Source organism: Hemitrygon akajei, chromosome 7, assembly GCF_048418815.1.
Source record: "Hemitrygon akajei chromosome 7, sHemAka1.3, whole genome shotgun sequence".
Lineage (NCBI taxonomy): Eukaryota > Metazoa > Chordata > Chondrichthyes > Myliobatiformes > Dasyatidae > Hemitrygon > Hemitrygon akajei.
Window position 1 is genome coordinate 42,912,102 of NC_133130.1, and position 24,507 is coordinate 42,936,608.

At 40.5% G+C, this 24,507-nt stretch overlaps 1 long non-coding RNA gene across 2 annotated transcripts in view; it reads right to left on the reverse strand.

Moving 5' to 3' along the window:
• Nucleotides 1-2,207: 2,207 nt before the first annotated feature.
• Nucleotides 2,208-24,507, reverse strand: part of LOC140730386 (uncharacterized) — a 155,034-nt gene continuing 132,734 nt past the window's right edge. For both annotated transcript variants that reach the window (XR_012099582.1, XR_012099583.1), the window contains 3 exons: nucleotides 18,712-18,853; nucleotides 6,428-6,583; nucleotides 2,208-2,647 (listed from right to left, as the gene is read on the reverse strand). This is a non-coding gene — a long non-coding RNA (uncharacterized lncRNA). The remainder of the gene's footprint in view (nucleotides 2,648-6,427; nucleotides 6,584-18,711; nucleotides 18,854-24,507) is intronic.

The following is a 24,507-nucleotide window of genomic DNA, read 5'->3' on the forward strand; positions in this document are numbered from 1 at the left end:
GCAAGCCATGGAACTCACCAATAGAAGCAATTTCAGTAATGTCTGGTGACAAACAAGCCAATGTCATTGCTCTAACACTTTTAATAATCTTACTTGTTACAGTGCTGCACTTCACCTCATACAAACCCCAAACTCCTACTGGGAATAGGGCTAATCTTCAGAAATAATCGGGCACTGTTTGGCAGCAACTAACTCAGGAACCAAAGTCACACGCACCTCAGTAGCCAAGATAAAGTATTTGCACATGCTCAGGGGGTGAACTCCAAAGTCTTGTCAGCTCATTCATCGAAGTATGGAGGAGGAAAATCCTTAACTCAATATCAGCAAGCCCCAAAACCTCTACCAATTGGCTCCTGCTTCACCATAGTGAAGGTTCAGGATGAGTCACTGTAAATATGGACAATTTCCCTTCTCTCAGAAGCCATGATAAAGGCAGACAACAATGATGAAATTCACAACCATTTTCAATGCTCTGGCAGAACCTTTGAGTGTTTGAGGAAATAGGCATTTGAAGATCAAGGCCTCAGATCTGGTCAGGCCTCATGGTCTACTGGGCAACAGTGTTTCTTTCACTTCTATATGCTTATGAGACCAGATCTATAGGCATGGTCCAGATTTATTGGAAGGATAAGCAGGCCAACATTATCCCTATCACCCAGACCAGTATCACCAGCACTCCAGGTGATAAGTACACTCCACAAAACAATCAGACATAGGAGCAGAATTAGGCCATTTGGTCCATCAAGTCTGCCCTGCCATTCAATCATGGGTGATTTATTTTCCCTCTCAATCCCATTTTCCTGCCTTCTCGTTATAACCTTTGAAGCCTGTGGTGAACTACATATACCTGCCTGGACACCCCCCCCCCCCCCCGCTGACTGCTCCTGTGGCTCCTCCCACAGACCGTGGCTCCTCCCACGGACCCCGGTATAAAGGCGATTGGAGACACTGCCCCGGCCTCAGTCTCCAGGATGCAGTTTGGTGGTCAATTGCTGCTTGTTCTTTCTTCCAGCCAATAAAAGCCTATATCTTGCCTCACGTCTCAGAGAGTTATTGATGGTGCATCAAAGCCTTTACTAATCAAGAAACTATCACCCTCTGCATTAAGTACACACAATAACTTAGCTTCAATAACCGTCTGTGGCAATGAGCTTCATAGATTCACCACCCTCGGGCTAAAGAAATTCCTCATCTTCTCTGTTCTAAATGGTTGTCCTTCTATCCTGAGCCTGAGCCCTCTAGTCCTAGACTCACCTACTATTGGAAACATCCTCTCCACGTCTACTCTATCTAGGCCTTTCAATATTTGCCAGGTTTCAATAAGATCCCCCTGCATTCTTGTAAACTCCAGTGAGTACAGGCCCTGAGTCATTAAACAATCCTCATTCTTTAACCCTTTCATTTCCAGATCTTTCTCGTAAACTTCCTTTGGACCCTCCCCAATGTCAGGACATCCTTTCTTAGATAAGAGGCCCTAAACTGCTCACAATACTTCAAATATATCTAACCAATGCCTTATTACATTACATCCTGGCTTTTATATTTTAGTCTTCTCAAAACGAATGCTGAGTAGGCCATGGCATCACTTCTGAGAAAAGGTTGCAGACCAAAATGTTGACCCTTTCTCCTACCACTGATGCTGCCTAACCTGCTTAGATTTTCAAACATTTTCTATTCCTATTATCATGTCATTCACATGCCGGACACCAGATTACTGAACCCCCACTTTATTCCGTGTTTTTCCCCCTGGGGGGAATGATCAGGTAGATTGAGGATAAGATTCAATGATGTGCTCAAAGCTTCTTTGAAGGCATGTAACATTTCCACTGACTGCTGAGAACTTCTAGCCTTTGACCACTCAAAGTGCAGGAGGAGCATTTGGAATAATATTGTGAATCTCAAATTCATACAACCACACAAGAGCCCTGAATAAATGGTTGAATGAGTGTACTGCCTCATAACTTAACTACCCATCGACACCATCATCTATCTCATGCCCCATCTGTGGAAGTGTAAGTCACATTGACTTCATTAGACAACTCTGAACATACAAAATGATAGCGTGGTTAAACAGTCCTACAACGCTACCTGACAAATGAAGGACTGACACCTGGATGCTGTACTAACAGGCCACAGTGTTTTTGGATTCATACCAGAACATTGTGGAGAGAAAGGGTAAAACTGAAATGGAAATGGGCCAGGAAATGTTTCTCTGCATAGTATATCAAAATTTATTAATATAGTGATGAGATTGAATTTCGTAATTCATCCACACAGCAAGAGGTTTTCACCAGGACATTTTCAGTGGTGCTGTATGACCCGCTTTTAAATATATCTGTCCTGTAGAACATGGGCCCCAGTAAAAGGCTAAGAATAGCATGTAATTTTTCTTATTTGACAATGCTAACAAAACCTTTGCTGCCCAAGTTTATTTCAGTGAGACTTCAAAGAGTTCGAATATGCCCCATGATCCCTGAAAGCTGTTCAACAGCTGAATACTTGAAACTATTTATTATGCAAGCAGGAATTCTCCTTAAGCAAAAAGTCAAGATCCTCAATTTATGATGAAACGCTGATTTTCTTCGTGATAGCAGAAGGCAGAAGACATGGGTTGAAAGTTGCGGTGCACAAGTTCAGGAACCAAAGCCTGCATTAGGGGGGGGGAAAAAAAGGATAAAAATCAGGTAATGTCTGTTGAATTGGAAGCAAAACACATTTTTGGTTGCAGTTGAAATTTGTAATGATGAAAAATAAACAATAATCATCCTATGTCTCTTCCTGACTGAAAGGAACTTACTTTCCTAGTTTTTTGAACCTCTTTTCTTGATTTGACTGTAGAACTTATTCATTGACCCAATTAATAACAGTGCCAGTTTTCCCTCATAGCTAAGGCATGAAGCTGCAAGTGTTCTGAAACCCTGTCCCCTTCCCACACACCCCGTTTCAATCAGCACCATTACTACTCATATGCATTAAAAGCACACCAAGTGCCAAAACGGGCAGCTGGACAAAAGACAGTCGAGCAGTTATTCTTATCTACTGAACAGTCACTCTAATCTTCCAGTTATTTCAGTTATGCATGTTGGCCACTGTAGTACTCATGGTCCAACTCCCTTTGGGTGCTACCTACATCATTTTTTCAGTTATTTAATTTAACACTTCTTTTAAAAATAGTTCTATGATTTTTCAATAAAATTGAAGAAAATGGGTACAAGATCATTGGTCTTAAAATCATTCAACTGGTCCCAGCAACTATCGTTGATCGAAATTCCCAGCTTCTGCCCCCTTTCTTTATGGTCCCACTGAAGAATCTCAGCCCAAAATGTCTACTATTCATTTCCTTCCATAGTTGCTACATGACCTGCTGAGTTCCTTCAGCATTTTGAGTATGCAGCTACAGTTGTTCAATCTGATTAAAATGGTGACTATTATTTAATATTACTACTGCTTCAACTGTTACAGACTCCTGAGGCTTAACATAATTGGCAAACTTTCTAATTTTTTAAGTGCACTGAACTAAAGATGAAACTTTATTCACTCAGACAAAGGGAAGAAATGGAAAGTGATTAAGTATCAACATTAACAACTGTAGAATCTCAGATGGTTGTGGCAGGGGTTGTGTGTGTACAGCACGTAAAACCAAAGCTTTGCCTATTTGTACAGTGAGTGCTTATGATTCTTATATTTGTGCACACACTAGTTTCTTCCAATACTGGTTCTCACTATCCAAAGGAAATGCGGAACCTTCCTCATTATTCATGTGAGCACAGGCAGATATTGGCTCATGTTTAAATTATAATTGTTATCATGAGCATTTAAGGTACAGTTTCTGTCATGGGTGGACTCAATGAATTGGCACAAATGTACCCAAAGGTTCCACGCACACTTACTTACGTATCACTGCCAGCTAAACTCAGCCATCAACCAAAACAATCAGGCAGCATTTTAGAATAAAATGTGTTTTATTTTTTAATTATCATAAAAACAATCATTTTATCAAGGTATAACTCTGCAGAATTACCCGCTCATTATATTGGTGTAGAAGAGCACTCTATTCAAGTACTCTTTACAAGGTTTAGATCCTTGAACATAAATTAGAGCACAATTTTAAAGTTTAGAGCTGATCAACAAATTAGTGGAAAATTCCAGTGGTCATTAACTCCAACGAAGAACCTGACTGGTATCATGGGCAAGGCTGGACTTTTAAATGTTGCAGTACAATGTTTTTAAAATAAACACAAAAACTAGTTTGTGCTGAATGTCATTAAGATTCCATGATGATGAATACTACATTGGAAAATATTGGGTAAAATGTGCCAAAATAAAAAAGACTCAACATAACTGTGGTGAAACTTCTCCTCACTCTGTTCAATGATCTCTGATAAGGAATAATCACTGGTCAGGGCACCAGAGAGGATTCCCCCACATGCTTCTTGAAATATATCTTTCATGTCTACAGAGAACAATTTAAGTCCATTTAGCTTTCTGCACAGAAGTTTGTACCACTGATGTTGCATTACCTTGATGCTACACCTAGATAAGGGCTCAGATTTAGTACAGAACCTTCCTGTAGTCAGACACAAACAACTAAACCTCTGATTGAGAAAGAAGCAAGATATTGCAAAGCACAACTGCTGCTTACCATTTACTTTTCATTTAACAGAAGGTTTGTGAATTGAATTTCCCATTACAGAGAAATGTGTTAGCGTAGATTCTGCAAACACTTTAGCTTTGGTACGTTGAATTCTATTGTATCATGATATTTACTTGAAGTGTGAAATAGAAATTTGAATCTGAAGTTTGAAGTATAGGAGAGAACCGTGAAAGTGAAGAACCACGAAAAAAATATTCTTGTCAACAGCCAGATTATTTCGCACCACAGTTGTCAAACTGAAGCTGCTAGTCTTACAAAGTAATTTCCAATATAGCTTATTTTCCGGTTGAATTTTGCCTTCTTATTGTCATGACTTATATAATTTGTAATCATATTTGAAGGGCCTATTATTGTAGGTGAGGAAAAGGCTCAGTTTCTGAGTGTGTAAATAGAAGATAGCCAGTATATAGAAGTGAGAGAAAGAGAGGATGATACAGAGGCTGGTAGGTAAGTTCAAGTTTAATTGCCATTCAACTACACATGAATGCCCATGAAAACAACCAAACAAAACAGCTTTGATCCAAGGCCAAGGTGCAAAGCACAGTATCAACAGTCATTCACAGAACAAGGCACATATAATTATGATAGCAGTAAACAGTCAGTCATACAAAAATAATAATAATAACTTAGCCCTAGTCCCTGAGTGTCATGCCACATAGGTTGATGCTGCATTGGATGTTGCCGGCAAGAACAAGCTGCAGCAGGCCAATCATCACACACTGGTGGAGCTGCAGGTGAACGCAAACCAACTTGTCATCCACTGAGTGAACACTGGAGCCAGATGGGAGGAGGAGGAATGGTGAGCATATGAAGCCAGGTCAGGGAGAAGAGGGAGTATATGTGCAGCTATATCAGAAGATTCTAAATAAATCAGTTACATTACACAATCACAGTATCTTAAAAAAGTGCTAAAACAAATACTTGTAAAATGTGAAATAAACAGAATGTAAAGGGAGTTGCCCAGTTTTGCTTATCTGTTTCCACCTATCACCTACCAGCCTCTGACTTAACACACCCTCTCCCCATTTGACTCCATTTGAACATCATACCCCCAACACCAATCAGCCTCTGGCTCATCACTCTCCTCTCACTTCTGCATACTGACTACTTTCTCGTTATTCTCAGTCCTAACACAGGGTCCTGAGCAAGCTTTGTCTCCACAGTTGCTGATTGGCAATCTAGGTATCCTACTTCAGATTTCAACAGCTATATTCCCTTATGTCTCCAAAATGCTCATTGGGTCATCTTACCCTCCTAATTGCCAAATCTTTCTCCCTGCTCCATAATTGTCCTGCATCATGTAAAGTTCATTGTCATGGTCTTTTACTACTTTAAAAAATTTAAACATTTAGGTTACTTGGTCGGCACAACATTGTGGGCCAAAGGGCCTGGAATGTGCTGTAAATTTCTATGTTTGTATAAAGCATCTAAAATGTTTACATATTTGGGCATTTACAAATGTCTGCCACCTTACTGACATAAAGCAATTTAAGCTGTTTACTCAATTCACTAAATCTCAGGTTCACAAAATAACTACATGATGTACTTTAAAACAGAACCTTCACGGTCTGAGGTTCTCAGAAAAGATGCCTCTCTCAGCACGAATCCAGCCATAAAATACTGGCTGCTTTCTGATGGATGGTTCAGCTGGTTAAGTCAGCAGGTTGATGCAGAATTAAATTAAATACCATCCAAGATGGAGCCCATATGAATTTCAGTTAGTTGACCTCCACTGGTTTCAACCAGTATAGCATTAACTGTAATGAATCTGACCTCAATATCCTTGGGCTTGGAGAATGGAAAAGAATTAACTTGAGATCCCACAAGCAAGGTTTGCTGTGTGCCATATCTGTTGCCGATGAGGATTGGGATAGACTTTTATGTGAAGAATGTTGATGCGAGTGGAAGTCCTGTACCAGGCATTCCTTCCTGAGGGAAAGGGTTAAAGATGGAAAAACTATCAACATTTCAGAATGTTAGTTCACATTCAAACTGATCCTGCAATTTCTCACGATTACTTATTGATTAAATGGCTTCAGATTTGCTATGCATCTTTCAAAATATAATCACACAGTGTTTATGTTTGACTCTCATGACAGTCTGAAAGGAATTAAAATTCCCAACAATCTAAATACAACATCCCTAATTTTTTTTGGTAACATGACAGCTTTGGCTTCAATAGTGTTTAATCCAGCAAGTAAATTTATTGACCAGTATATTAATAATACAATCAAATATTTAGATAATCTTTTCTCACCAGCTGTTGCCCAATCAGATCTCCAAATTTTGATTCAAAATTTAATCACACCTCTGAAAATCAAGTTACTTATTTAAAAAAATTATACATTAAATTTGATCCATCTTGATTTATTGCAGTCACTGTTACCAAAGCAAGCATAATCTTGGAATGTCAAAGAAAAATATGAGGGAAAGCTAACACCATAATAAGTTAAAATGAAACCATTTGGCCAAGGACATTTTCATTTGTGCTGTAGGATACACCTGGCCTTCATTACTTTAATTACTGAGACTGGGACAAAATGTCACATTTTGATTTTGCTACCTATATCAAGAAAGAGTTGGAAGCATTAACCATTCTCCAAGATACTATCAAGTAAATTCCAATTGCAAAGAACTGGCAAGCTCCATTGCCAGTAATAAAACATGCAGAGTTGTTTTAATGTAAGCCATATGTTTTCAAGCTTTGCTTGGTGTTTGCCAGCATCTAAACAGATCCTTATCCACTCCATTCAGAAAGGTTAGCAATGAACTAAAGCAGAAATTCTCTGTCTAACCATGAAGCAGATCAAAAATGTTAGTCAACCAGTTGCAAATTGCCTTTTAGCCAGAAGACCGAATTATATAATCATCCTGTCTAACTTGTTAGGATGTATTATGTATGTACTTGACAAATGCTTCACACAACCAATGGATACACCCTGATAGGTCAGATGGCAAGTGTGCAGGTGTTATCTGAACATAATTAATTGAATCCAACAGCACATTGATTTGGTAAATTGGCAAAGTTACAGATGAGGAGGGAAAAAAAACTATCAGATCACTGAGACTTCCCAGCAAACATGGAACCTTTCATTGATATCAGTCAAGCCAAAGGAAGATTATGAGCAGATTAAGCTGGTTAAGCCACTGTTGGAAAATTTCCACACTATGTTATTTTTAGTTTGATTCAAATTCTGAACAAGTTACAGCCTAAACTAGTCTGTTCCAGTATTGCCACCTCCCTGGCACCCGCATAACAACACAAACATTGATTTCTCCTAACCACACAAAGTCAACCTAGCTGATTATTTTATCAGACAAATCCCAATCAGCAAAGTGACAGAATAAACGAACAACAATGTCAAGCACTACTGGTGCATCAATAATTTGCTCAATCATATCGGTTTCCATTTGGGCTATCCAACTTCTTATTCCATACAGTCTTCATCCAAACATAAAAACAAGGCCAGGTTTCTGAAGTTAAGATCAAAGTACATGGCCTTTACCTCCAGAGAATATTCAGTTGAATGCAGTACTAAAGAATCATCATAATATCCTTTGAATCAATGAGTATTCACTTGAAAGGGCAACAATTCTGTCTGCCTGTTGAATTGCTATGTCTCAATGATTTTCATTCAGTAATACCTACATCCACAGTAATGAAGTGTTTGAGACGTTGAAATGCATCAACTCCTGCCTGGGAAGCAACTTGAATCTGCTCCTGTTTGCCTGCAGGTCCACAGCGGATGTCATTTCATTGGCTGTTCACTTAACCCTGGAACACCTGGGCAGCAAAGAAGCATACATGGGAATGCTATTTATCAACTACAGCTCATTGTTCAGTACTTCCATCTCCTCAAAACTAATCATGAAGCTTCAAGACCTTGGCCTCAATACCACCTAGTGCAATTAGATTCTTGATTCTCTCACTTGTAAAGCACAGTCAATTCGGATTGGCAACACCATTTCCTCCAAAATCTCCATCAGCACAGGTGCACCACAAGACTGTGTGCTTAGCCCCCTGCTCTACTCGCTTTATCCTTATGACTGTGTGGCTAAACTCAGCTCCAATGCCATATTCAAGTTCGCTGACAACACCAATATTGCTGGCCGAATCAAAGTCTGGTTGTGTGGTGTCATAACAACAACTTCTCATTCAATATCAGCAAGATCAAGGAGCTGATTATTGAATTCAGGAAGAAGAAACCAGAAAACTATGTGCTGGTCCTCATCGGAGGATCAGAGGTGGAGAGGGTCAGCAACTTTAAATTTGTCAGTGTTATTGGTTCAGAGGAACTGTTTCTGGGCCCAGCAATTAAGTGCAATGACTAAAAAAGCATGGCAGCCTACTTCATTACTTCCTTAGGTCTTCGTAGCCTGACATTTAAATCTTAGAAAAACTTTTATAGATCTGTGGTGGAGAGTATATTAACTGGCTGTATCACAGCCTGGTGTGGAAATACCAATGTCCATTAATGGAAAATCCTACAAAAAGTATTGGATACGACCCTGTTCACCATGGCTAAAGCCATCCTCACCATTGAGCACTTCTATATGGACCATTGTTACAGGAAAGTAGCATACAGCATCAAGGACCCCCGAAATCCAAGTCATGCTCACTCTACAACACACACAAAATGCTGGTAGAACACAGCAGGCCATGCAGCATCTATAGGGAGAAGCGCTGTCGACGTTTCGGGCCGAGACCCTTCGTCAGGACTGGAGGAGTCTGATGAAGGTTCTTGGCCCGAAATGTCAACAGTTCAGGTTCTGCTGCATGCCAGGATGGACTATTTTATTAACTGTAGACTATGAAGCTTTTGAATAGCACAAAATCAGTAAGCATCTTGATAGAAGACAAGGTAAAACTGAGATTTTCATCATGCTCACTCTCACTGCTGCCTCAGGACTCGTGCCACCAGGTTCAGGAAAAGTTATTACCCCCTCAACCATCAGGCTCTCGAACCAAAGAGAATAACTTCACTCAACTTCACTTGCCCCAGCATTGAAATGTTCCCACAAGCTATGGACTCATTTTCAAGAACTCTTCATCTCAATTTCTGAATATTTATTGTTTATTTATTATTATTATCTCTGTGTTTTTGTACTTACACAGTTTGTTGTCTTTTGCACACTGGTTGAACACATAAGTTGGTGCAGTTTTTCATTGAATCTATTATGGTTATTTTTCAATTATGGATTTATTGAGTATGCCAACAAGAAAATGAATCTCAATGTTGTACGTGGTGACATATATGTAGTCTGATAATAAATTTATTTTGAACTTTGAATGTTGAATGTTCTCAGCCCAGAACATCACTGCAGTTATCCTTCAGGATATTTTCCAAAATCACAGTTTTACCTTGTCTTCTATCAAGATGCTTACTGATTTTGTGCTATTCAAAATCTTCATAGTCTACAGATAATAAAACAGTCCATCCTGACATGCAGCAGAACCTAAACTGTTGACATTTTGGGCCAAGAATCTTCATCAGACTTCTCCAGTCCTGATGAAGGATCTCGGCCCAAAATTTTGACTATTTGCTCTTTTCCATAAATGCTGCCTGGCCTGCTGAGTTCCTCCAGCATTTTGTGTGAGAAACAGGACTAGATTCTTTATCCCTTCTGCTCAGATCCCCATTCATGACTGAACTTCCACCTCAATGTCATTTTCCCCATATCCAGAAATTCCTCTGACAGCAAGAAACTGACTGATCTCTATTTTTAATGCAATCAATGACCGAGTCCCCACAGCCTTTAAGAGAATTTCAAAGACTGAATGAAGAAATTTATCCTCATTGATTCTTACTCTTATTTTTGTCATGCGATCCCACACCTTTCTCCTACCTAGACTGCTAAGCTCTTGAAGTTTTGTTTTTCTCAATAAGGTCATATCCCATTTTCCTAAATTTTGGAGAATGTAGAGCTTTCCTATTAAACTCTTGTTATGTGAAAGTTTTGTTATCCCAAGCAACATTCCACTGAACTTCCAGTGTGTTTTTCCAATAATCTTCTTCAGGTAAGGAGACCAAAATTAGATATTCTTTACTTGTCTGCTCTGGTGCAATTGAAACAGCCAAGAAGCTCAACATCACAATGGATACGCCAACATGAGTTGGCAAATATATTCCTTCCTTTGTCAACAAAATAGCATCAAAGGTACCTCCCCTTTCATTGCCAACAAAAAAAAAGATAGCATCAAATGTGCAGAAAAGCATATGCAAAAAAGAGAAAAGTGTATCAATGATTGAGAAAATTTGTGAATATTGCAAACAATTTCTCAGCAGAACAGAGGGGAAAAGATCTGTTGTTTTACTGTTTTCTAGTTCATCCCCGGCTGGCTACAAGCGAGTAATATTAACAACTGATTAGTGCATCTGCAAAGGCTGGTGGCAGATCAGAACATTAAAACAGAATATAATCTGGACAATAAATAACGAGAAACAAGATGATGACAGATGATGCAAGTCACACCCCTCAAAAAAAATCCTGAAATCTGGGAAATTGAAAGGATTCAGAAACAGAATCAGATCTATTATCACTGATTTAAACAATGCTGCTATCCTTTTGTTTTGCAGCAGCAGTGTCGTGAAAAGGGAGAAACACAGACAATTTCAATCACCAGGGCACCCATACTGAGCAAATTATTGGAAGTACGGACGAACAAATCTTCAGTTCTCTTTGGACTGTTACGCCTGTGACCCCCTCCTTTTTGAGAATCGCAGGATCGCTATTGATTCGGGTCAGGAGACCCAGGAAATGAGAGAGAGACACGCAGATTCCTCAATGTTTGGAATGTGTCCTGGGCCTCCGAGAGACAAAGCCACGGATAACGGCCATTATCCCTTGGAGACGGAATTGTGTATTGAGTACTGTACGATTCATCGAAGCCCCCAGGCAATGAACAGAGGGGGGTTGGTGGAGGGATTGCATCATCCCAACCTGATTGACATCTGACACCCTGTGAGTCAGGATAAAAGAGGGTCTGGGGAACAGCCCCTTCAGACGCACCAGGAGAAACGCTAGAACTCCTGTAACAGCGTAATAGCGAAAGCCGGTGGAAAAGCCCACGTGCGTCTTTTTCCAGTTGCCTTGGAATTGGTGGGTCTTGCCATGGAAGAACAGCTTTAGCTTACACAAAAGGAGAAATCAGCCCCCACCGACTCTCGAAGGATTGACATCATAAAAGGAATGGGCAAGTTAAACCTCCGTCTCTCTCTCCAACCAAAAGCTGCAGCTTGAATGAACTTGAGTGACTTTTATATTTCCATCGGACAATACACTAGACAATGATAGAGTTATTTCTTATTGATTATTATTATACCCGCGCTTTTAGATTTAGTATTGACGAAGTATATTATCTGTATGTTTGCATTGATATTACTTTTTTGTATTTTATCAATAAATACAGTTAAGAATTGTACCATCAGACTTCAACAGACCTCTCTATCTTTGCTGGTAAGTGACCCAGTTATGGGGTACGTAACAATTGGGGTTCTCGTCTCGGGATTTGACAACAAATTGGGAGGCCAGTGAATCGTGCTTGTAAGTCCAAACTTGGATCTGGTTACGCAGGTAGCCAGACGGGAAACCAGCAAAGATGGACGTGGGTGAATTTATAGAAAACCCGACTCTGGAGGCGCTAGAGGTGGCCACTAAATCAGACTTGATAAATATGGCAAAGGGGCTAAACCTCGCAGAGGTGAAGTTGTCAATGAAAAAGCGGGAGGTGCTAAGGGCCATAACTCAGTATTATATTGAGAAGAATGTGTTTGCTGCTGAGGTATTGGAAAATATCCCTGAAAAGGTACCAGCTAGTGGGATGGCTCAGTTAGAGTTGGAGAAATTAAGGCTGGAACATGCAATTAAGTTAAAGCAGCTGGAAGCAGCCGAGAAAGAGAAAGAGAAAGAAAGGGCCAAGAGACAAAGGGAGCATGAGCTCCAGCTAAAGGAGTTGGAGGTGAAAAGGGAGCAGGACAGGGCTGAGAAACAAAGGGAGCATGAAATTCAGTTAAAACAGCTGGAGGCAGCTGAAAAAGAGAGGGAGAGAGCTGAGAAAGAAAAGGAAAGTGCCGAGAAAGAGAGAGAGAAACAGAGGAAACATGACTTGGAGATGGAGAAGTTAAGGTAAGAGCGAAGAGATCAAGGGTCAGACCAAGAGGAGCGGTTTAATGTTAGTCGGGAGTTGAGGTTAGTACCTCCGTTCGAGGAGACGGATGTTGATAGTTATTTCTTGCTTTTTGAAAAGGTGGCAGTGAATCAGAAGTGGCCCAAAGAGCAGTGGGTGGCGTTGTTACAAAGTGTGTTAAAAGGGAAGGCACAACGGGCATATGCGGTGTTGTCCATGGAGGAGGGAGAAGTGGAGAATTATGCCGAAGTAAAGGAGGCCATTCTCCGGATTTACGAATTGGTACCTGAGGCGTATAGACAAAAGTTCAGAAATGTAAAGAAAGGGTGGAATCAGACGTATACCGAGTTTGCCTATGAGAAGGGTGTGCTCTTGGATCGCTGGTGCATGGCAGAAATAGTGGGAGAGGATTTTTGGCGTCTCAGGGAGTTAATTCTGATTGAGGAATTTATAAGTGGTGTTTCGGAGGATATCTGGATGTATTTGAATGAGAAGCCGAATAAGTCCATCTCCGAATTTGCTAGGTTCGCAGATGAATATGCCCTAACCCACAAGACAAAGTTTTCCTTGAATAGAAGTTCCCAGAGAGACCGTGAGAATGATGGAGAAAGCCCGCCGGCTGAGGCAGAGGTCCCGCCGGGAGCTAGTGGTAAGGTTGGGGAGGAAAGGCAAGACGGCCAGAGATTTCCGGGCTTGACCTGTTTTCATTATGGAAAGGGGGGACATATTGCATCTAGGTGCTTTGCTCCGCGGAAGGAGACAGGAAAAGGGAAAGCAGTGGTCCCTATCGGATGTGCCATGGTAATCAGTAAATCAACAAGAGATCCCTGGGTAGACAGAGTACGAGAAGGGTCTGAGACTTGTATGTCAAACGGAACCGTGTCTGTGAGGGAGGGAGACCCACCAGTTCCCGTGCGGATCTGGAGAGACACGGGCGCTGAACTGTCATTGATTAGCAGTAAGGTACTAGATTTTGGTCGCAAGACGGGAATGGTAGCTGTGAAAGGGATAGGAAAAGGGACGGAAATGGTACCCTTGCATAGGATCATTATGAATTGTGAGCTCGTCTCTGGACCAGTTGAAATGGGGGTGCGATCAGAATTCCCGAGAACTGATGTGGACGTCCTTCTGGGTAATGATTTAGCCAGTGGTAAGGTTTGGTCAACAATGACGCTGACGAGACAGCCGGTGAGTGTTGTGGTCCCGCCCCTAGATTCCAAGATCTATCCCACATGCGCGGTCACTCGCAGCATGTCGAGAAAGGCAGCTGAGAACGAGAGCCATTTAAATCCGGCCAGTATCGATTTGGCCGAGACGTTTTTACCAACCCTGTACCACGAGGGTTTAGAGGGTGGTAAAACGGAGAGTAGTAAAGTGAAAAAGAGTAAGGGAGAAGAGGTAGACCTGCCCTTAGCGGGAGAAAAGTTCTAGAGGCACGAAATAAAGATGAGAAACAGAAAAAGCTGTTAAAAGGTCCAGAGTTGGACATGGATGATCTGTCTGGTTTGGCAAAACTGTTTGAAGAAGTTGAAAGTTCTAAAGGTGTTCCCGATAATGAAATGAGGGCAGTCCTAGATGAAAAGGATGCCATTACCTGGAAGAAGTCTGCTGGGTTGGCAGATGAGGATGTTTCAGCCCGCGGGGTTGAGTTTACTCCGGAAGGGAGTTGCCCAGAGAGTAGCTGGGAGAATCAGGGGAGTTTAGAATTTGGACTGGGTATGGGTATTGAAAGCCTGGAAGAGGCAAATGTCCCGTTTGAGTGTGTCCAAGATGTGGATGCACATGGTACTGAACCTAGTAATGGAGCTCAGAAAAAGTCTGAGGTATTTGATTCAGTTGAAAAGGAATGCAGTCCTTGTGGGTCAGATGGACTTGGTTCAGTGAAGAAAGGGTTAACTTTGGTAATAGTGGGAAGTGAGAGTTCCCAGGTGTTTGTGCTCGAAGGTGTGTTAAAAGTTAGTGGGGAGATGAATATTATTATTGAAGGAAAAGGGAAATATGTAGTTCCCAACTTGAATGAAGAAAATTTAAAGGCTGGAATGATATCAAAGGCAGCAACCAGGCTACAGAGACAATGGCGTGGTACCACAAAGCCTGTGAATCACTTACAGGTTGAGTTGGAAGGTAACGGGGCCCCACACGCTTTTGTTATTCCAGAGTGTGGGGTGAAAAGGCAGAATTTGAAATGCTGTTTGAACAAAGAGTTTGAACTGAAAGTTAATAGCCTGAAGGGTCCTGAAGAGAAAACTAGCAACTTGCGTAAAATTAAAGAATTGGGTGGGAATTCAGAAGATGGTCTAAGTTTGGAACACATTGTTGATAAAGTAACTCCTATGGAAGGAGCGGACGAAAGCCTATTTCGCCAGGGTGCACAAGCTCCCCACGTGGGAATTAACCGGAAAAGAGGCGAGGGTTAATGGGGACGCCATTTTTAAATAGCAAAAGCCAGTTTTAAGGGATTTCGACAAAGCATGTGAATAATAAAAGACAACCCCCGTGGAAGCCTGCCTGTTAAGTTTGAAAGCAACATACAGATTAGTATTTGCATGAACTTTTGTAGTATACCCATAAGCTAAGATCACAACTCTTTAGTTTTTGTTTGCTAAAGAAAAATAAGACCTAAAAATAGGTGGTTATTCAATTGGAGTCTGATGCTACAAGACTTTAGTAAGGTACAAGATGTTAAGATATTAAAGGAAGTGACAATGCAATCAGTAACCATCTAGATACTGAATTGAATGTATAACTGTATTACTCTGTAGAAAAAAAACTTTTGAATTGTGTTAGATTCTAAAATCCTGTAAGACTCTGTATTACTTCGTTTTTACCGATGGTAAAAACGCGTTGAAGAAAGGGGGTGTGACGCCTGTGGCCCCCTCCTTTTTGAGAATCGCAGGATCGCTATTGATTCGGGTCAGGAGACCCAGGAAATGAGAGAGAGAGACACGCAGATTCCTCAATGTTTGGAATGTGTCCTGGGCCTCCGAGAGACAAAGCCACGGATAACGGCCATTATCCCTTGGAGACGGAATTGTGTATTGAGTACTGTACGATTCATCGAAGCCCCCAGGTAATGAACAGAGGGGGGTTGGTGGAGGGATTGCATCATCCCAACCTGATTGACATCTGACACCCTGTGAGTCAGGATAAAAGAGGGTCTGGGGAACAGCCCCTTCAGACGCACCAGGAAAAACACTAGAACTCCTGTAACAGCGTAATAGCGAAAGCCGGTGGAAAAGCCCACGTGCGTCCTTTTCCAGTTGCCTTGGAATTGGTGGGTCTTGCCACAGAAGAACGGCTTTAGCTAACACAAAAGGAGAAATCAGCCCCCACCGACTCTCGAAGGATTGACATCATAAAAGGAATGGGCAAGTTAAACCTCCGTCTCTCTCTCCAACCAAAAGCTGCAGCTTGAATGAACTTGAGTGACTTTTATATTTCCATCGGACAATACATTATCCCCTAGACAACGATAGAGCTATTTCTTATTGATTATTATTATACCCGTGCTTTTAGATTTAGTATTGACGACGTATATTATCTGTAAGTTTGCATTGATATTACTTTTGTGTATTTTATCAATAAATACTGTTAAGAATAGTACCATCAGACTTCAACAGACCTCTCTATCTTTGCTGGTAAGTGACCTAGTTACGGGGTACGTAACAGGACTTTGTCATAGGAACCTGAAAGAAGCAACTGGTGGTATAGTTGATTCGTGGGCTTGTGTGTTTTCCAAAATACCCTGAATTTAGGGAAGTTTCAACAAATTGGAAAATAACAAATGTAATTTCTTTTTTCAAAAGGAAGGAAAACACATCAAAGTTTATCACATGTTGAGAGAATTTGTGCATTTTGCAAACAATTTCTCAACAGAACAGAAGGGAAAAATATTCTATTATATTGTCATTCCCAGGCTGGCTACAAACCAGTTATATTAACAACTCATTATGTACAATACATACATACCCAACAGGTACATACCCAGCAGGTGTCTAATAATGGATAAGGGGATAGTTTAGCCATCTTATGGACACATGATAGACAGTTCTGAATGTCCCATGATGTTTATCAGATAATTTTTTTCATTATCTCTAAGCCAGAACAATGGCCCTAGTATTCAGTGACCTTCCATAACCAGCTTGACTGCCTCAGGACTGATAAACACAGGCCCAACTCATCACTTCAGTCTATGAGACCACAGAAATGGAATGCGGTCAAGTCCCGTAATACATAGTCAGTTTTCCATTTTGTAATGCAGCTTGAGTCTGTTCTCTAATTTATAGCATATTTCATATGCATTTTACCTATCTACTTGGCGAAGCTGGTTTTGTACAGTATTAAAGCCATAATTTTTATGAATAACTGATGATCCATGGGAGGGTAAGAATGCAAGTTATGCAAAGGATACAAGGAGGCTACAGAAGTATATAGCTAGATTACGTAAGCGGGCAAAGACTTGGAAAGTGGAAATTATGTGGGAAAATGTGAACTTTTCCATTCTGAAAAATATAAAAGTAGCATAGTCGAACAGTTATCTAAATAATTAATGCAGAACTCCAAGGTGCAGAGCAATCTAGGTGTTTGGGTGTATAACTCATGAAAGGCAAGGTTGCAGATACATGGAAAAAATACTTGGAAAAAAACAGAATATTGTTATTTAGCAAGACATTACTGAGACTCCATCTGGAGTACAGTGTTCTCCTTATTTAATCAAGGATACAAATAAATTCAAGGCAGTTAAGAGGTTTACAAGACTAATAGATGGAATGACTAGGCTGTTTTATAAAGAATAGCTGGATAGGCTATGCTTGAGTCTGCTGGAGTTTAGGAGAGTGAGAATAGAGTTAATTAAAACATAAAATCCTGTGTAACCTTGAGATGTTAGATGTGAGTGCATAGAACTAGGGCTCAAACTTTTAAGACAGAGGTAAGGAGATCTTTACTTTTCTCAGTGAATTCTAAATCTTTTGGACTTTCTTCCTCAACAGACAGTGGGAACAGGGTGTTGAATATTTTCAAGATAGAGGTGGATACAATAGGGCCTTTTAAGAGCCTCTTAGGTACTTGGAGCTTAGAAAAATAGAGGGTTATGCGCTAAGGAAATTCTGGACAGTCTCTGAAGTGGGTTACATGGTCGGCACAACATTGTGGGATGAAGGGCCCGTAATGTGCTGTAGATTTCTATGTTCTATGTTGAGAGTTACTTAACAAGGAAGGGGAAAGAGGCAGCTACGTGGAAGTGGAATTACGATCAATTTAACCATAATCTTATAAAATGGTGAAGCAGGATAAAGGGGCAAATGATCTGGTCCTGTTTCATATTCATATGTTGGTATGTAATCAGAGACAGTGTGTTCTCTACAAGATATATATATATGAACAAAGACAGCTGATTAAACTGAAATACAATATGGATATCTGGGCATTGCAGAATATTGAACATTTATTGTTCTTCACTAATTTCTCTGAGAATTTGGAGATGAAGTTTCTCCTTGAAACATAGGCATCTGAGATAGCATATACCTGCAGTTCTGGAAAAGTGATAAGATTCAAGCTTTCAACCTTGTGATTATGAAGGAATACAATTGTATTTTCAGATCAGAGAAGGGTGCAATTTGAAGTAGAGTTTGCAACTGCTGGCACCTCTGTGCATTCATGGTTGCTGTTTGAGGTGCACAGCTAGAACAGCCTTTGAAAATTGCTACAGTGAATTTTGCAAATGAAATTTAATATAAAATGTTCTGCCCGTAATCATAGGGGAGAACTTTCTCCAAGTGTAAGGAGAAGACCACCACAACATTGTAAAGAGTACCGTAATTATACCTGAGTCACAAGTAAGACCTGTATTTGTTGTGGCATTGCCCTTTGATATACTGGACTTATCTATGGCACTCATACATAGTGAATGTACTTTTTCAAGGATTACCTGCTAATGTCGTTTATCCTTTATGTTTCTCTTAAAGATTGATGATTTGTATTGACCACATCCAGCTTTGGAAATGGCAAAGTCCCAACATGTGTTTGCAACTTCGAAGTGAAGTGAAAATGAGCAGTTTTATTTTGCAAGTCTGTTTGAAAAATAAAGAGAGTTAAGTACAGCACAATTGAAATACTAAGACACAATGGAAGGATGCCAGTTCAGTTTTGTTGAATCATGTTCAATTTTTCACTTTGGGGCAGTATTTATTGGAAGCAAATTAAAATTAATCAACTCTTGTCCTTTGTAATTGGCATGGAAGAACCTTCAGCCTGCTTAAGCTTAAAGTAAATGCAAGTGCCAATGGAAAATGGATAGTTTCCAAACCAACTATGGCAAACGTACTTCTCACAGAATAAAAGCAAAGCCTTAAACAATCTCAACAATTTTAATTTAATTGTTCATCTAAGATACTGGTAGGTTTTTTGCTAGACATGATGAAAATACACTTACAACATTATAAATGTTACAAATGAATAGCTTATCTCTGTTGTAACACTGAATTATGGCTAAAGTTCAATATAAAAAGTAAATTGGATCAATTTTGAGCAATAGAATAAGTTAATCCATGTTAATTTTCAGAATGTGGAAACAAAAGTAAACGTCTTAATCGGCATGAACTCTTTGGGACGTATGGCTCTATGATTCCATGACTCTATACAGAGTACACAGAAGAGTACAGCGCATTATGCTCCTGTCAACCTATATAATGTTATGTCAACCTACATAAACCTTCTCTACAATTAATCTAATCCTTCAGTCCTATGCAGCCCATAACCCTTCATTGCTCTTACACTCAAGAGCCTACTTGTGTCTCTTAAATGTATCTAATATCTGTGCATTCCAGGCATCTACTAATCTCTGAAAAGCTCTGACATCTCCTTGAACTTTCCTTCACTCACCTGTAATGGATGTCCTATTTTATTGGCCATTCCCACCCTGGGGAAAAGGCACTGGCTGTCAACTCTGTCTACGCTTCTAATAAAACTATATACCTCTATCATGCCAGCTTTCTTTCACTCAAAGGAGAATAGCCCTAGCTCACTCAACCTATCCTCATAAAGCTCTTACACCTCCTTTCAATTTGTGTGACAGCTTTGAGGGATCTATGGATATGGATACAAGATTCCTCTGCTCCTCCATACTACTAAGAACCCTGCCGTTAACCTTGTACTCTGCCTTCAAATTTGATCTTCCAAAGTGAATTACTTCACAATTTCCTGGATAGAACTCAATCAGCCATTTCTCTGCCCAGCTCTACATCCTGTCTATATCCTGTTGCAGTCCACTACAAATTTCCACTCTATCCACAACACCACCTGCAAACTTACTAACTCACTCTTCCACTTCTTCATCCAAGTCAATTATAAAAATCACGGAGTGTCTGTGTCCTAGAACAGATCCCTGCAGAACACTGACCTCCAGCCGAGACGCACTCAATCTGCCTTCTGTGGGCAAGCCAATTCTAATGCTTCTTTAGTAACCTCTACATGCTCCAGTACATTAGCCTATTCTTCTCTGACTTCACATTTGTCAAAGTCCCTAGTGTGTTAGTGTTAGTGCAGCAGTATTACAACTTGGGGCATCTGAAGTTCAGAGTTCAATTCCAGTGCTGTTTCCGAGTTCTGCTAGGGTGATATATTCATGGTTCCAGTTCAATAATCTGAACATCTGAATGCTAGTCCAATAATATAAACTTAACTTTACTTCACTACCAGAACATGGGTTGAAACACAGGCTCAGCATAGCATGGTGAAAGTGACAGTAAATGGATGCTTCTCTGTTTTGTAAGATACAGCTGGTGAAGCACCCCAAGCATTTGTGTTGGAGCATCTGTTGGTGTGCCTCCAGATAAATGGCTTCAACAATGGATAAAAAGAATAACATGAAACATCTGAGGAGGAGACCAAATCCTAAACATGCAACAAACAGAGTGCAGAAGGACAGACAGAAATTAGTGTATGAGCAATTATATAGAAGAGGCAGTTCAATACACAAGGGGTACATACCCTGGAGTAAGGTACAGACAATTGAAATGAACATCAGTTGGCAGACATTCGATTGGAGTGGAACAACAGATGAACTAAAATTACAGAGACATAGGAAAGCTGCTAGAAAAGGTTAAAAGAAAAATAAATCTGCACTTAATCTGCATTTAATGAGATACAGGTGCAAGATTCTAATGATGGATTTAGTTAAGCCACAAATGGATTCTGTGTATCCTTTTGGCACAGCCATTGCTTAACTTTTACCATTATTAGTTAAAAGATTTTCTTTATAACATAATAAACCTGGCTCACATTTCCATTCCACCACGAGTTTTTGTCTTCATCTCCAAACATTCCTTTTCTCTCTATAAATATTTTACTTATTTAAATGCTTAGTAAATCCTTACAGCTTCCTATAGAAAGTTTTACATATTCTCCTTTAGTACTCTTTCACTTCTTTGTCAAGTTTTCAATATTCTACTGGTTTGTCTTTCATAAAGACCCTAACTTTGTTACATGCCTCTTCATTAGTTCCAATTCCAGTGTCTGTGACACTTGTGAGCTGCCCCCAGAACATCAGGAGATTGTGTTGGTTGTAAATGCGAATGACACATTTCAATGTACATGTGATAACTAAAAGAAGCTAAATCAGAATCTACATTTCTATGCATCACCCTCTTACATTAAACCAGCCAGTAGTATAGTGGCATCAGCACCAGACTTCAAGGTGAATGATTCCAGACTCTAATCCAGCCAACTCCTTGCACACTTTCCAGCCCTGCTGGGTTGAGCAAGCTAGCAACTCTACCTCGTAAAAAGCAGATAAATGCTAAAGAAACGGCAAGGTTGCTGCCTGGTGCACCACTAGGGACAGAGAGGAACAATAACAAAAGCCTGCTTACATTACAGGACTGCATTTATCAGTATCACCACTTGATGAGTCCTCTACACATTTTTATTTAAAAATAAACTATAGAGTGTTAAATAAAGGGTTAAAGTTCAAGGCTTCAGACTAGCGTTATAGTCAGTTTGAAAGAGTTACAGATGAATCATTTTTAGGCAATGAAAGAGAGAGGTTACAGACAGACAGACGTACAAACAAGCTGGATGAACTCAGCAGGTCGGGCAGCATCTGTTGAAATGAGCAGTCAAAGGGTCCGGAGTCCTGATGAAGGGTCTCGACCCGAAACGTTGACTGCTCCTTTCAACGGATGCTGCCCGACCTGCTGAGTTCATCCAGCTGTTTTGTACGTCTTGATTTGACCACAGCATCTGCAGTGTACTTCGTGTTGAGGTTACAGACAGTCTTGTTAAGAATTTGGTCAGAGGCAGAGAGAAATGCAAACAGCAGAGAGGGACTATTTTAAAGTAGGGTGTTAACCTGAAAGATGGATAAAATTCTTTTCCTCTCCCAGACGCTGCTCAGTCTGCTGAGCTCCTCTAGTTTCTCCCTAAAGAAATATACTGAACAAGGTATTTACGAAATGCTATTTGACACTTTCTTCATCAGTAATTGCAGCAAGCATAACGGATAATAATGCACCCTCTTCAGGCCTTACTTTTCCACTTAGAACAAACTTACATTATTTTTGTCAAAAATAATTGACACAGTTGTGAGTAGCTGAATTAATTTTTATGTTGACGCATTGTTAAAATCTGCAAATTTGTTCCTCCTTTTAATAAAACGAGGATGGAGCTGGTGGTATACAAGTGGATGCATTGTGTACTGAGACTGTGAGAAAGGACAGGCAGACGACAGAGCATCATTGCAGTCAGTGGAATGAGTTGCAGTGTAATGTGGGGGCAAAATCTAAAAGGGTGATGAATACAGGACTGAAGATGTTTTGTCTGAATGGATCTAGTATACAGAATAAGGTAAATGGTCTTCTACCACAGTTAGAGATTGACAAGTGTGATATTGTGGGCATCTCCGAGTTGTGGCTGAAGAAGATCATAGTTGGGAGCTTAACTTTCAGGAATACACATTATGTTGAAGGAACAGGCAGGTAGGCTGAGAGGTGGGGAGGCTCTATTAGTTAAGAATTAAACCAAATCCTCAGAAACATAAGAGATAGGAGCAGGAGTAGGCCTATCGGCCCCTCAAGCCTGCTCCGCCATTCAACAAGATCATGGTTGATCCAATTACTCTAGTTTTCACCGAATCCCACAAGGCAACAGTGCCAACCAACAGAGCACCAGGCCGCCCATTTTATTTTATTATTCATCCTGCCCAAACCCATGTGATCACCCGGGGAAAAAAAAAACGAGTTGCCAATTGAGGAGAAAATATCTGGGAAATTCCTCTCCGACCCATCCAGGCTATCGAAAACTGGTCCAGGAGATCACATGGCTGATCTAAACCTAGCCTCATGTCCACTTACCTGCTCGCTCACCGTATCCCCTAATGCCATTTTTATCCAGGAAAATGTCTATCTCCGTTTTGAATTTATTGAGTGTAGTAGCTTCCACAGCTCTCTGGGGCAGTAAATTCCACAGCCCCACTACCCTCTGAGTGAAGAAATTTCTCCGCATCTCAGTCCTGGAACGGCATCCCCTTATTTTAAGATTATGCCCCCTAGTCCTAGTTTCACCCATCATTGGGAACATTCTCCCCACATCCACCTGATCAAGCCCCTTCACAATCTTATATGTTTCAATAAGATCGCCTCTCATTCTTCGGAACTCCAATGAGTAGAGTCCCAATCTACTCAACCTCTCATTATACATCAACCCACCCATCCCCGGAATTAACCTAGTGAACCTTCTCTGCACTGCCTCGAGAGCCAGTATGTCCTTTCTTAAATATGGACACCAGAACTGCACGCAGTACTCCAGGTGTGGTCTCACCAATACCCGGTACAACTGCAGTAAGACCTCCCTGTTCTTATACTCCATCCCCCTAGCAATAAAAGCCAGCATTCCATTGGCCTTCTTGACCACCTGCTACACTTGCAAACTAACTTTTTGTGTTTCCTGCACCAGGACCCCCAGATCCCTTTGCACAGAAGCACTTTCCAGTTTCTCTCCATTTAGATAATAACTTGCTCTATTATTTTTCCTGCCAAAGTGCAAGACCTCACACTTATCAGTATTATATTTCATCTGCCAAATGTCTGCCCAATCACTCAGCTTATCTATGTCCCCCTGCAGGGTTTCAATGTCCTCCGCACTCATTACACTCCCTCCCATCTTTGTGTCATCAGCAAACTTCGATACATTGCACTTAGTCCCTTTCTCCAAATCATTAATATAGATTGTAAAGAGTTGGCGTCCCAACACCAACCCCTGCGGAACACCACTAGTCACCAACTGCCAGTCTGAGAATAAACCATTTATCCCAACTCTCTGTTTTCTGTTAGAAAGCCAATCCTCCACCCATGCCAGAATATTATCCCCAATCCCATGATTTTTTACTTTAAGTAATAATCTTTGGTGTGGCACCTTGTCAAATGCCTTTTGGAAGTCCAAATACACCACATCCACTGGTTCCCCTTTATCTACCCTATATGTTATGTCCTCAAAGAACTCCAACAAATTTGTCAAACATGACTTCCCCTTTGTAAAGCCATGCTGACTTTGTCCTATTAAGCTATGTTTATCCAAATGCCCTGTTACTGTTTCCTTAATTATCGATTCCAACATTTTGCCAACCACAGATGTTAGGCTAACTGGCCTATAATTCCCAGCCTTCTGTCTATTGCCCTTTTTAAATAAAGGAGTTACATTAGCATTTTTCCAATCTGCCGGGACCATTGCC